The sequence below is a fragment of the Camelus bactrianus genome, chromosome 14, assembly GCF_048773025.1.
Source record: "Camelus bactrianus isolate YW-2024 breed Bactrian camel chromosome 14, ASM4877302v1, whole genome shotgun sequence".
Taxonomy (NCBI): Eukaryota; Metazoa; Chordata; class Mammalia; order Artiodactyla; family Camelidae; genus Camelus; species Camelus bactrianus.
In genome coordinates this window covers 60,301,939-60,316,571 of record NC_133552.1, presented here as the reverse complement: position 1 = coordinate 60,316,571, position 14,633 = coordinate 60,301,939, and the positions used below count along the sequence as shown (strand labels likewise).

The 14,633-nt window shown below is 38.1% G+C and overlaps 1 long non-coding RNA gene across 1 annotated transcript; it reads right to left on the bottom strand.

The window, feature by feature from the left end:
- Positions 1-242: 242 nt before the first annotated feature.
- Positions 243-14,309, bottom strand: LOC123618248 (uncharacterized). Its single transcript, XR_006726668.2, has 3 exons — positions 14,141-14,309; positions 8,943-9,022; positions 243-353 (listed from the first exon to the last, which is right to left on the bottom strand). It is a non-coding gene; the product is annotated as an uncharacterized LOC123618248 (long non-coding RNA).
- Between the last annotated feature and the right edge of the window lie 324 nt (positions 14,310-14,633).

Sequence of the window (14,633 nt, the reverse complement as noted above, 5' to 3'; positions counted from 1 at the left end):
TATTCACAAGCTATAATTATTAACTACATTAATAAATTTGGCTGTTTTTTTCTTTTTAGTATATGAATACTAGAAACTTTAAATTTACATATGTAATTGGCATTTGTGGGTCACATTATATATTTCTATCTGACAGGGCTTTTCTAGAGAATAAAATAAACAACTAGCTAATCATAGGTGCCCTGCATACTTTGTTCATTTAGATTTAAGAAGTGACTTGTCACCAGGTGAAAATCAGTTACCTTATAGTGCTTTCCGTTGCTTCCAGTTTTCCAACTTGATTCTCAGGGATTTGGAGACATGGTACAGTACTTTCTGAGCAGTGTTCCTTGCTTAGGAATTTCCTTTCCCTGCTGGTTTGACAGTAAACAGATTTGTGAACCTTTAGAAGGTAAGACTGACTCCAGATTTGGCCCTATGGAATAAATCCTTATAGGTTAAATCAAAGACTGGTTAAGAGATGGGAGAAAGGAAAAAATATCTTTTATTATGTTGAAGTTGATTATTTTCATTTAAATGTGCTAAGTTGATTTAAAAGCCATCATTTGCTGCATTTTAATACCTGAGATAAAGATATACTTAGCAGAACAATTTAGTTTTTAAATTTAATGTTTTTCTTTCCTTAGAACACAAATAGGTTGAAAGTAAAAGAATGTAAAAAGATATATATGCAAACAGTATCCAAAAGTGAGCTGAAGTGGCTATATTAATGTCAGACAAAATAGATTTTTAAGATAAAATTGTTGTCAGAGACAAAGGAGGACATTTTATTATGATAAGAGGGTCAATCAATCATGAAGACAATTCTAAACACAAGTACCTCACCAACCCAAAATACATGAAGTAAAACTTGACAGAACTGAAGGGAGAAATTCAACCAAAAAGTTGCAGAGGTTTCAGTTTCCACTCTCAAAAATGGACAGGACCCCTAAGCAGAAGGTCAACAATAAACAGAAGACATGAAGGGCACTATTCACCACCTAGACCTAACAGGCATCTATCTGTAGGACACTCCATCCAAAACCAGCAGAATACACATTCTTCTCTAGTGCATAGGGAACATTCTTCAGGGTAGATCATATGTCAGACCATAAAACAAGCCTCAGTATGTTTAAAAGGATTGGAATCATTCAAAGTATGTTCTCCGTCCATAGTAAAATGAAATTAGAAATCAAGAACAAAAGGAAATTCACAAGTAAGTGGAAATGATCACACTCATACATAACAAATGGCTTGAAGAAGAAATCACAAGAAAAATTAGGAAATACTGACATGAATGAAAAAGCCCCAAACCCCCAAGATACCAAAACTTATGGAATGCTGTAGAAGCAGTTCTCATAGGGAAATTCAGAATTGTAAATGTCTTCATTAAAAAGGAAGAGAGATCGCATATCAATAATCTAACCTAGTTTCTTAGAAACTAGAAAAAAGACAAACTAAACCCAAAGCAAGCAGAAGAAATAATAAAGACAAGAAAAGGAAATAAATGAAATAGAGAATTGAAAAACAATACAGAAAAAAGCTTCTTTGAAAAGATTTTAAAAATTGACAAACTTTGGGCTAGATTGACCAAGAAAAAAGAAGACTCAAATGACTAAAATCAGAAATAAAAGGCAAGACATCACTACCAAACTTTCAGAAATAAAAAAGAATTATAAAGGAATATTATGAACAGCTGTATGCTAACAAATTAGATAACCTATACGAAGTGGGAAAATTCCTAAAAAGTCACAAATTCCAAAGTGAATTCAAGAAGAAACAGAAAATTGAACAGACCTTTAACAAAGAGATTGAATTAGTAATTTTAAAAACTTCTCGCAAACGAAATTCCAGGACTAGACAGCCTCACTAATGAATTCAACCAAACATTCAAAGAAGAATTAACACCCAATACTTATTAAACTTTTCCAAAAAATAGAAGCAGACTGAACACTTATTCATTTTATGAGGCCAGTGTTAACCTGATACTAAAACCAAAGAAAGATAGCTCAAGAAAACTACATAACAATATAAGTATTGATGTAAAAATTGTCAACAAAATCCTAGCTAATTGAATATAGCAACAAATAAAAAGGATTCTATATCATGACCAAGTGGAATTTATCCCAGGAATGCCAGGTTGGTATAACATAAGAAAAATCAATCAATGTAATATATCATACTAATAGAATAAAGTACAAAGACCACATAATAATCTCAGTTGATGCTGAAAAAGCCTTTGACAGAATCAAACATCCTTTCATGTTTAAAAAAAAAAAAACACTCAACAAACTAGGAATAGGAGGAAACTTCCTCAAACTGATAAAAGGCATCCATGAAAAATCCACAACTAGTATCATACTTACTGGAGAAAAAAATGAATGCTTTCCTTTTGAGATCAAGAGTAAGATAAGAATGTCCATTCTCACCATTTCTATTCAGCCTTGTACTGGAGATTTACAAATGACATGATCTGCTATAGGAAAATATTCTGATAAATCCACAGAAGTGCTATTACAACAATAAATAAATTCATCAAGGCTGCAGGATACAAGATCAATATATAAAAATCAGTTATATTTCTATACACTAGCAATGACCAATCAAAAAAATGAAATTAAAGAAATCCTATTTATAATAGCATCAACAGATCGTATAATACCCAGGAACCAATTTAACAAAAGAAGTGTAAGACTTGTATACTGAAAATTATAAAACATAGCTAAAAGAAATTTATAAAGATACAGATAAATAGAAAGACATTCTGAGTGCATGGGTTGGAAGACTAAATATTAAGATGGCAATTCTCCTCAAATTTGTCCACAAATTTAAGGCAATACCTATAAAAATTTCAATTTTTTTTCAGAAATGGGCAAGCTTATCCTAAAATTCATAGTAGTTATAAGAGACTGCACATAGCCAAAACAACGTTGAACAAAACAAAACATTGGAGAACTCACACCTTGATTTTAAAGCTTACTATAAAGTGACAATATGAACACTGTGGTACTAGTGTAAGGATAGATGTGTAGATCAATGAAATTGAATGGAGAATTCAGAAATGAACCTTACATTTGTGGTCAATTGATTTTTCACAAGGGTGTTGTGATGGTTAACTTTATGTTTCAAGTTGCATAGGCTATGATGCCCAGTTGTTTGGTCAAACACTAATTTAGATGTTGCTGTGAAGGTAATGTAGATGTGAGTAACATTTATAATTAGTTGATCTAAGTAAAGCAGATTCCCCTCCATAAGGTGGGTGGGTCTCATTCAACCAAAGGAAGGACCTTGATAGCAAAGACTGAGGTTTCCACAGGAAGAAGTAATTCTGCTTCAAGACTGCAACATAGGAAAACTCTGCTGGCTTGCTCTGCAAATTTCAGATTTCAGACTGCAGAACCAATTTTTATCCGAATTTCCACTTGCCGTACAGATTTCCTACATGCCACTCCCTGCAATCATGTTAGCTAATTCCTTAAAGTAGATCTCTCCATAATTTATCCTTTTGGTTCTATTTCTCTGGAGAATGCTAATGTATACAGGTAACAAGACCATTCAGTGTGAAAGATGAGTCTTTGAAACAAATGATGCTTGTACAATTGGATATCCACTTGCAAAAGAATAAAGTTGGACTGCTACCTCGCACCATATGCAAACCTCAAAATGAAGCATAAAACCTAAGTCTGGGAGCAGAAACTATAACATGCTTAGAAGAAAACAAGAACAAATCTTCACGGCCTTGAATTAAGCATTGGTTTCTTAGAGATGATACAAAACCCACAAAAGACAAAGAAGAAAAATAGACAAGTTGGATTTCATCAAAATTAAAAACTTCTGTGCTTCAAAGGAAACCATCAAGAAAGTGATAAGACAATCCACAGAATGGGAGAAAATAGTTGCAAATCATATATCGGATAAGGGATTTGTTATCAGAATGTCTAAAGAACCATTATAACTCAGTAGCAAAAAGACAACCCAATTTTAAAAAATGGGCAAAACATTTGAATAGACACTCTCCCAAAGAAGATATCTGAATACAAATAGCTAATAACCGACTTAAAAGATGTTCAACATTTGTTACTAGGGAAACATGAGTCAAAACTACAATGAGGTATCACTTTGTGACCACTCACTAGCAAGTGTTGGTGAAGGTGCTGGTGGGGAAATCGAACCCTCCTGCACTGCTGATGGGAATGTAAAATGGTGCATCAAGATGGAAAACCATTTGGCAGGTCTTCAAAAGTTAACACAGAGCTACTGTACGATTCAGTAATTCTACTCCTAAGTGTATGCTCAAGAGAAATGGAAACATGTCAACACAAAAACTTGTACATGAATGGTCACAGCATCATTATTCATAATAAAAAGAATTAACAATTCAGATGTCCACCAACTGATGAACAGACAAAATGTGGTGTATCTAAACAGTGGGATATAATTTGGCAGTAAAAAGAAATGAAGTACTGACACATGGTACAACATGGATGAACCTTGAAAATATGCTAAGTGAAAAAAAACCTGACACAAAAAGTCGCATATTATTTGGTTCCATTTATATGAAAGGTCCAGAATCAGCAAATTCAGAGAGGTGGAAAGTAGATCACAGGTTGCCAGGGGCCTGGACTTGCTGGTGGGGGCAGGAAGGGAGGGGAGGGAATGTGGAGTCACTGTTAAAGGGTATGGAGTTTCTTTCCGGGGTGATGAAATGTTCAGGAATGGGACAGTGGTGATGGATGCACAACTCTCATAAAAATACTAGACACCCCATTGTACACTTTAAAAGGGTGAACTTTGTGGTATGCAAATGATATCTCAACATAGCTGTTATCATAGAAAATGCTTTCCCCTAGAGCTCTGAAGGAAATTGATCCAGATCTCAATTACTGATTATTTTTTCTGTCTTTCACAGTATATTTAGCTTTGTTCAGAATACATGGATAACATTCATAACCCTCAAACCTTCCGAGCATCCCTAAACCATTACCTGGTAGGAGATGAGGAATGGGGAGATTCAGAGATGATTTAGTCTATATATCGTGCTTTCCACCTAACTGCTATTTATTGCCAAGTACCTTACAGTTTGGGCACAATGACACATACATTTTACCTCACGCATTGTGATGACATACAGAGTGGAATATTAATTGTGACATAATCCACATCTCAAATTCTCATCCACTGGCAGGATAGATGTTTAACTGTCTATAGGTAATGAGGAAGAAACAAAAAACCTCCACAATAGTTCATATTCTTCAATTCTCCCCACTGGATGTGTAGTATCACTTCATATCATATTTTACTACATTAGCACTTAGTTAACAAACATTTCATTGATTCATTTATTTAGCAAATATTCATTGGACACCTCCCCGGTTGTGGGCACTGCTGGGCTGTGAGGATTCAGTAGAAAGCAAGTGGACCTTCACGGAATTTATAATCTTTTGAAAGAGGTCAGACAATAAACAAGTAAACGGGGTAGATAATTTCATATAGTGACAAGTGAGGAGAAGTGGATAATGGTTTCAAGGATGACCAGGGTGGAGTTGGGTGCTACTTTAAGGAGGGGATGTTTGAGCAGAGATTTGAATGATGAGACAAGTGAAGAAATGGGGAAAATTCCACCAAGCAGAGGAAACAGCGAGTCCCAAAGCCCCAGGGGCAAAAACTAGTCTAGTGTATTCCAGCAAGGAAAGAAGGGCACAGCTGTGGGGGAGTGAGCTGTAAGAAAGGGCCTGTGGGGTAAACAGGGGCCAGGTGACCTAAGACACTGTGATTGTTCAATAGTGTGACTTATTCTAAGTGGAATGGGAAGCCATTGGGTTAAGTAAGGGATCTGACCTGAAGAAGTTTCAAAAGATCATTCTGGCTGCTGTATAGGAAACAGACTGTAGGAGGGAAGCGACGGAGGTCATTGTAGCACCTGAAAGTCATGAGAAGACGGTGGCTCGGACGACAGCCATCAACAGTGTCCTGAGTGGGCAGATTTAGATACTTTTCTTTTGGAGACAGAGCAGGATGTAGGGTGCAGAGGCAGATCCTGGTTTTGTAGGACCTGAAACTCATACAATTTGAGGGCCCTCTGTAAGAAAAGTTAAAATCTGAACACAAAATGTGGTGCCTTGCAAGGCTTCAGTGTGAGGCTCCTGGCAGCTTAACCTTCATGAGATTCATGGTGGATCCTCCCTTGATGGGGGTTAGATGGAGAAATCCAGGATGCCTAGGTTTGGGGTCTGAGCAACGGTGATGCCATTAAGATGAGGAAGTGTTTGCGGTAAGGTCTGGAGAGAGGAGAAGAAGAGTTCGGTTTTATTCATGGTAGGTTTGAGATGCCTAGAAGACATCCAAGTGGTGATGTCCAGCAAGTAGTTAGACAGAGGGACCAGGAGATCAGGAAGAGGGCAGGGCTGGAAATATCATTCATCACATTCATGGCATTTAAAGCTTTGGAATTGGATGGCATTGCCTGGGGAAGAGAGAAGAGGGCCAAGGACTCAGCCCTGAGACATCCCAACACAAGAGGTCAGGCAGAGGAGGTTTCCGACTCATACATAATACAAGGAGAATCATAAGAGGGACCTGGCACAGTGACCATCAGTCACTTTAAATCTAACTCCCTTTCAATCTCTGCTTGCAAGGGTTCTTTAACCAAGGAATCCACTAATGAATGTAAAGAAATTTGGAAGAACAACTAGGCGCAAATGTTAGAGAAAAAGTCAATTGCACAGCATTTTATTTGAGGGGATTCTTTTTCTTTTTCATATATCAGGAGACATGGTATTTACTTGGTGCTTGAGGAAATACTATTTTCTCTAAATCTTCAACCATTCAGTCCTTCTACAATCTAATCTACTCCCCCACCTCACAGAAACCACACTTTAACATGGAATTAAAATAACCATTTAAAGATATTAGATCAAATTGATACTAAGATGTCAAATGCTGTCCTCTTCCCATCTTATTCTATAAGCCCTTGTCTAATTTTTATGCTTAAGTTTTTCCTTGACCATCGGAGATAGTAGTAAGGGTCTTTTAAAGAACGTAGAAAGGAAATGGGAAAAGCAGGAGTGTGTTTTAAGTTCTATCTAAGAGTGATATTGGAACCATGCTAGAAAAATGCTTGTGTTACATGGATTCAGCCAAATATTTCCTCTTAAAACATACCTACAGACAGAAAATCTTGATAGAACTCAGCTTAAGATGGGAATATTGGGACTTGTATCTAAACACCATCATCATAAAGGGATTCCATTATGTTACTATCCAGGCTTGTTATAGTCCGTTACATACATACACAGATGTATATGATTTCACAGGTGATAGCTTATAAGACATATGAAATCAAGGCACAGACAGAAACTGAAAGAGGCACTATTTTTAACAGGGTAGTCAAGGGAGACCTTTCTCAGGAGGTGACAGTTTAGCACCCAAGGGTGGCTTGCTTCATGGAAATTAATTTTCCAAAAGAGCAAAGTTATTTAAAAGATTCATACTAAAAATGCTCAACCATTTTTATGTCAGATTCTAAAATAATAGTAGCTAACGAGATTGTTCTCTTTCAGTGTCTGAGTGCTAATCTTCTGTTCTTTGTCTCCTTTGATCTTCACATTTAACCAGTGAGGCTTCAACTATTTTGTCAAGGAGAAGTGTATTGTGGCCGGGATAAAACTGGTGCCAGCTGCCGTTCCACTACTAACCAGCTATGATGCTGAACTGGGCCATCAGGGCTTCCCCAGGCCTCTGTTTCCTCATCTGTAAATTGGGAGAGTTGGACTGGATGCCTAGGGCATCTTTCCAGCTCCAACATTTGAGGATAATTAAGCCAATTACCTCTCTGTGCTGAAATAAATTACAGAGGCCACTTAGAGTTGCTAGTCCTGAAACAAAATTGCTCTGTATCTCTGGGACTTGAGGTCTTCTATCTACCTGCCTGCTTTTTAGAAGTTTTTTCTTTTTTCTCATTTTTCTGTTGGTCAGCTGCCACTTATTGTAGCGGCCAACCTAAAATGTCAGCTGTCACTGCTTGTCACCTGCTCTCATCATCTTGTTTGCTGTGTGCTTTGGAAACCAGATAACCCAGGACATTAAACGGTACATGAAATAGGCCGAGTGCTGACTTTATTTTCTGTAGAGTTCCGTACGTGAGCTTTACAACAATTGTTGGGCCACAACAATTTAGGGTTTCTTATCTGTGTTTCCAGAAGTTTAACTCTACTAAGGTGCTAACACAACGTGCTGGCACAGAGCTGCCTCCTACTGCTAATGACAGAGGTTCCAACATCTGTGCGTATGAACACTTGACAGAACAATGGACCAAAACTGTTTAGGAAGGCCTAAATTAAACTTTATATAATGAAAGCATTGCTATTGACAAGTCCCTTGTATCTAATAATTTCCTTTGTAATTTTGGTGTTTTCATACCTTGTTAGGGGATTAAGTTTTTAGGATAGATAAGTGGTTAGGTGCGGTAGTCCATTAAGTAAGTTGTCTTTTGACTACTTACTGATTTAGTTTTCCCACAATGAAAATGAATTGAAAATGAAATGATGCCTAGTAGACATTCCAGTGGTGATGTCCCTCCTTGACTTGACTGTGGTCTCTGAAAATTAAGATAAAATGTCCTCAGCCCCTGACAGGAAACAGCTAGAATGTATAGAGGACTAAGATGGGAACTTGAAAGATTTTAAACAGAACTGATTTTGAGTTGCTTGAGAAATTAAAACCCCTAAGGGTCGAGCTGCTTTTAAGTTTTGTTTTGTTTTGTTTTGTTTTCTATAGGAAAGTTGAGTAGAAAATCCTGGTGGATTGGATTTCACTTCATTGGTGAATAGGAAGTGAAATGATCAAGAAATGAATATCATCAGTGTGGAAGAAAAGAGTAGGAGCTTTTTGTTTAAAGGCAATAAAGAATGCAATTAGCAGTGAGCAGAGACAGAACAAAGTATTTCTGATAACGTGAGTCTTACTTGGGTGCAGCAAGGATCCTGATCAGGGGAAACAGCTGTGCCCATACATGGGTCCTGGGAAGGTTTCTCCCTGGAACCACCTAAATGAAATAAAAACACATTCTGATGCTTTCAGGATGGCTACATAGATGGCTAGGACAAGAGTCTACAGTCTTTTGGGTAACTCTAATCATGCGATGCTTCCTTAAGTACATGGAGTTGGTCACCAGCGAATCTAAGACACTATCAAGGAACAACTAGGCAGTCATGGAATTCTCATTCTTTCATTCTTGGTTTCCGTCTAGGACATTCTCAGAATCACTTTTTCTGGCCTTTCCTCCTTCGCCAGTACCACTGTGGGGACTCTGGACAGTGAGAGAACTCAAAGGCCCTCCAGAATGTCACACAGGAAGACTTTCTCTCCAGACTCATCCTAATTTGTCCCTCAGTATGGATTAAGTTCTTACATTTCTTCATCTAAATCTCAGGTCTGCGGATTACTTACCGTAGTCAAAGCTGTTCTCAGCACTGTGGTTGCTCCAGTTGTGGGATGTCATTAATCCCACAGTTCCAACCTCATGGCTTGAGATGTCACCATGGAGACCTGACTGCAATTATGACCCGCTGCAGGGTAAGCCATACCATGTGCTGGCCCACTTCAGTTTGCCCACCATACAAGCTTTCTGGACCGTTCAGCCATTCAGATATTATTGGCTGATCCAACTGTTCCCAAAGCCACAGGAGGAAGGGATAGGGAGCTCTGGCCTTTGAGACTTCAAAACTCATGCAGCTGGGGGTTACTCAGACTGGGTACAAATGTACTATCAATTTCAGTTTTGAAACTTCTCAGTTTCTTTGCATAGGGTTTCATAACTATTCTACTACTTAGTCCTGAAAAGAGAAACTCATCTCTCAGACAGACAGAGATAAATTTATATAGAGGCAAAAGGAAGTTCCCTATGAAATAATTTTATGGCATTTTGGTTTGTTCAAGTTCCTATACATTAATTTATCCAACTTGGCCTAGGTTGTCCTGGTCCTCAATGACCTAGTTTCACTCCATTTAGTATTTCATCCTTCTGTTTCTTACTTTTCATCAATAATTAACAAAAACCAAGCTTCTGGGTTTATAAAGTTGTTTCATAAGACATGATCCCTGTGTAAAGATCACATTTTTTTTTCTTGGTAAAATATGAGGTCTAAGCACTTTAAATGTCTCTCTGCAAATCCTGAAAGTTTTTTCGGCCCCCTTCCCTGCTTCTCTGTCCTCATTTCCATCACGTGTTGTTTGTTCTGATGTTTTTGCTTGTGAGCTGGGGTTGTGGCAGTGAGGTGTCTTCATGGCATTTTGCTTACGGATCCTACCAAGAGTCCCAAACCGGAGATTGTGCAGGTTAAGAATCAATGATTGAAGGATTATAAGGTGATTGTAAGATGTGTGAATAACATATTAAAAGAATTAATCCCCACCTTTCCTCCAGCCCCTGGGAGACTGAGCAGTTGCTGGCTGAACTCGGCTCTCCTGGTTGACCTTTGGGCATTTCAAACCTACACCAAAGACTGGAATCTGGGGACTGTCTATTGATTTCTTCATCAGCGGGTGCAACAGGTAGGAAAATAGTTGAGACAGAAGCATCACGGTGGACATGGGTAGGCTAGAAAATCTGGGGGAGGGAGAACTGCAGTAGATGTGCATTATGGCCATTTTTGCCTCACACCTGACTTTAGCCACAGGTGAGCCCTGAGAATATCTGATAATCAGAAAACTCCATGATCCCATCTTCTTCTCCTTATTTTTCCCCTCTAAGTTCATGAATTTATTTATTTTTGAGAATTTGTAGAAATTGAATTATAGTTGATAGACAGCATTATCTTCTCCTTTTTAAAAGTAAACCTTCCAATGATTACTTACCTGGGGTGTCCTTCTTCAGTTAACAATGGGATCCTTGGAGCTGTCCAGGTAGCCTTCACATTTCCTTTAGTACTATTTGAGATGACGTGCATGTGAGTGATGTAATATAAATGTCTTTTGTTTGTGAAAAAAGAAAAACTCCTGTCATTCATTCTTAAACACTCAGTGAGCTCATACTGTGTTCACGCGATCAACAGTGGTGACTTTAGCGGCACCTGAAGTACCTTTTCACCCTTAACTCCCAAACCTCAAACCACTCCATCTACCTACTCCCAAACTGGTACATGCTCATTTCCTTCCTACCATCATTAGCCTTATTTTTGGGAATGTTGAGTCCGCAGACCTTAAAAAATAATTTAAATTAAAAAAAAGTTCATCTTTAAGCAACATAGTAACTCAGAGATGAGGAAAGGCCTGGAAGCAAAGCCCTCCCAAGGCTGCACCCTTCACGAACATGTTCATACGGAAACACTGTTGAATTGCTTTCCAAGCTACACCATATATTTGTGAAACAACTTAGCTATGCTCTTAGCCATTGAAGATGGATCACCCCATAATATAATTCAGACAAAAGCTGGGTTTATTTTTTCAGGCAATCATTTCAAAGGCCACAGGAAATGAAGCACATTTGCCCACTGGCTCCTTTGTGGCCAGATTTTGCACCAATATGGAAAGTCTGCTTTGTAGGACTAACCATTCAAACAGAGGACTTGCCTGGAATGCGTCTACATAGCTCCTCTAACTTGAAAGCTCATCTCTATAGGAAGTGGGGAGCTTTTTCAGCATTTTATCCTTCAGTTTCCATTCTATAAAAATCAAACTTAAGATAGGGGAATTCTTCCAAATTGTAGATTCATGGAACTAGAAAGGATTGGGAGAATTCAAACTCATACAACTAGGACTCATATAGAGGTTTAGATCTCAAGCAACCCAGAATCCAATCTGAACTTAACCTTTCAAAAAGAAAATTTTTATGGGCAAATGATCTGAAGAGCCGTTTCTCCAGAGATGATATACAAACCAGCAGTAAACACATGAAAATCTGTACAACATCATAAATCATTGGGGAAATGAGAATCAAGACCATAATGATACCACTTCACACCCACTAAAGTGGCTATAACCAAAAAGTCATAATAACAATGCTGGTGAGGACGTGGAGAAATTAGAACCCTCTTACACTGCTGTATGTAAAATGATGCAGTGAATTTGGAAAACAGCCTGGCAGTTCCTTGAAAAGCTAACCGTAGAGTTATCATTCAACCCAGCAGTTCCACATCTTGGTATATACCCAAGAGAAATAAGAACTTATGTCTGTACAAGACCTTGCACATGAATGTTCTGAGCAGCATTATTCACAAAAGCCAAAGGTGGAAACAACTCAAATACCTATCAACTGATGAATGAATAAATGATATGTGGTATATCCGTGCAATAGAGTATTATTTGGTAACAAAAAGTAAAGAACTGATACATGCTACGACATGAATGAACTTTGAAAACATGATGCTAAGGAAAGAAGACAGTCACGAAAGATTACATATTATATGATTCTGCTTACATGAAATGTTCAGAATGAGTCAATCGATAGAGTCAAAGTAGATTAGTGGTTGCCTGTGGTGGGAGAAATTAGGGGACAGGGAATGAAAACTAAAGGGTATGAGGGTTTCATTTTGAGTGAAAATGTTCTAAAATGGATTACATTTATGGTTGTACAACTATGAATATACTAAAAACCACTAAATTTTACACCTTAAGTAGGTGAATTGAGTGATATGTGAATTATATCTCTAGGTTTCCTGTCTCAGTTTTTGATTATCTTGGCTACCAGAAAATTCTGTTTTATATTTAGCCTCATTCTTTTCACTCACTCTAATCAAAACTCACTCCCTTTTGTTTTGTTTTTGGTAGAGACAGAGAGAAGTAAAAAACTTCCTTGTTAAACTTCCTGAATCATGATTGTTCTAACACTCAGAGGTCCTTATTAAGTCAGCTGCTTGGAGGAAACAGTGTTGGTGCCTCTAACCTTTTCTCATCGGATACATTTTTACACCATTGTTTACCTTGGAGCTCCTCTGGGAGCTTAACCACTCTGGGCCTCAGAGTCTTCATCTATAAAATCTGAATGTTGGACTAGATTTCAGGGACCCCTTCCTGCTCTAAAGTTCTGTGAAGAATGTCAATATCCTTTGAGACAGAGTAGACATATGAAATAAGGATATTTTCCTGAGCCATTGTAGGCATACCTACAATCAACTATGAAGAGAATCTGGAAATGGATTCGGGTAACCAAGGGTTAAAATCAGCGACCACAGCATGAAGGGGCCACAGCAAAAGGCTAAGTCAGGAGACTTGATTCCTGCTTTTATGACGTGTGGTGAGAATTTGGAGAGGTCACGTGAGCCCTCCTGTACATTTCCTTTTGTGTAAAATGGGCTGCATCTAACTTGCCTAGCTCCCTCTAAGAAATGTTTCCATTGCATGAGTAAATGAGCAGATATCGTAGTGCAAAGATTTTAACAATAGTTTGTAGACCAAAATAAAAATACTGGCATTGAAAGACCTTGTTCTGTGGAGAAAATTTATGTCACCGAATTTTGGTGGGGGGGCCATTTTACTTTGGTCTTATCATCTCCTCTTAAAGCTTAACGCATACGGTACAGTGAAAATTGAAGTAAGCATGAAAATAAAAGCTTAATGAAATCATGACAAATGTAAAGCCAAGAAGAACCTAAACAATTAACAAAATATTTTTCTTTCAAATTTAGCCTAAAAATCTACATCAATTATAAAAATTGTTAAGCATATTTCTGGCTGACCCTCCCCCCACCTGTCTATTGATTTCTTTGTTAAGTTGTCTCACCTTTCTGGTCAGACCTCAGAAACCAGAGGTCAAGGGGCCATGTCTAATTTCTCCTTTGTAACAACATCTCAAGGCCTCTAACAGAGCGGGTACCTGCTATTTACTTATCAGTACTGATGTTATTTGTTGCCTTCTGACAGAGGAGGTTAAACTGCTAAATATCAATGTGACACTAAAAATTTTGCAGTCCAGGTAGAATTTCTTGATGGGGATAATGATTTCTGAGAACTGTAAAGCTCATTTAAAGCATCTTAGGCAATGCCAAATATCTTACAATAGTCATGAAGTCAACTCCATAATAACGAGACTTAGAAAACTGAACAACATGCAACTGAAGCATTGTGCTGTACACCAGAAATTGACACAGCATTGTAAACTGACTACACTTCAATTAAAAAATATATATATATAAGAAAACAACAACAGATACTAGAGTTTACACACCTGAATAAGTGCTGGTCTTCGAAGTAGAGAGACTGGATGCCTTTTCCAGTGATGGCACCGTTGTTCAAAATGGCATGTCTTCTCCTCAGGGAACTTTGTTCAGAGTTAGACTGCCATCTTTCAGGAGAACCAACCTCATCACTTACGGTCACACAATGTGGTTAATGGTGTTTCTCTTTCCTCTCTTTTAAGTGACTTGATTTATTGGCAAATAAGATGTTTTGTACAGGTGGCAATGTCACCGTACCAATGACTGTGTAATTGGAGTCAGAGATGGGCCTGCCAAAGTAAACAAACATCCATCTAGCTGAGGTTGACACTGTTCCGGATGTGTGATTGCATCCTTAAAACAACCCTTGGAGATAGGTGGTGCTCGGCCCGAGAATCGGGGTGCATTCAGGGACATAGACCTAGATCCTGGGCCCCGAGCGAGTCCAGATGGGCCGGACAGAGTCTGAAGCTGCTGATGGGTGTCCCTCCTGCTGAGGGTCAC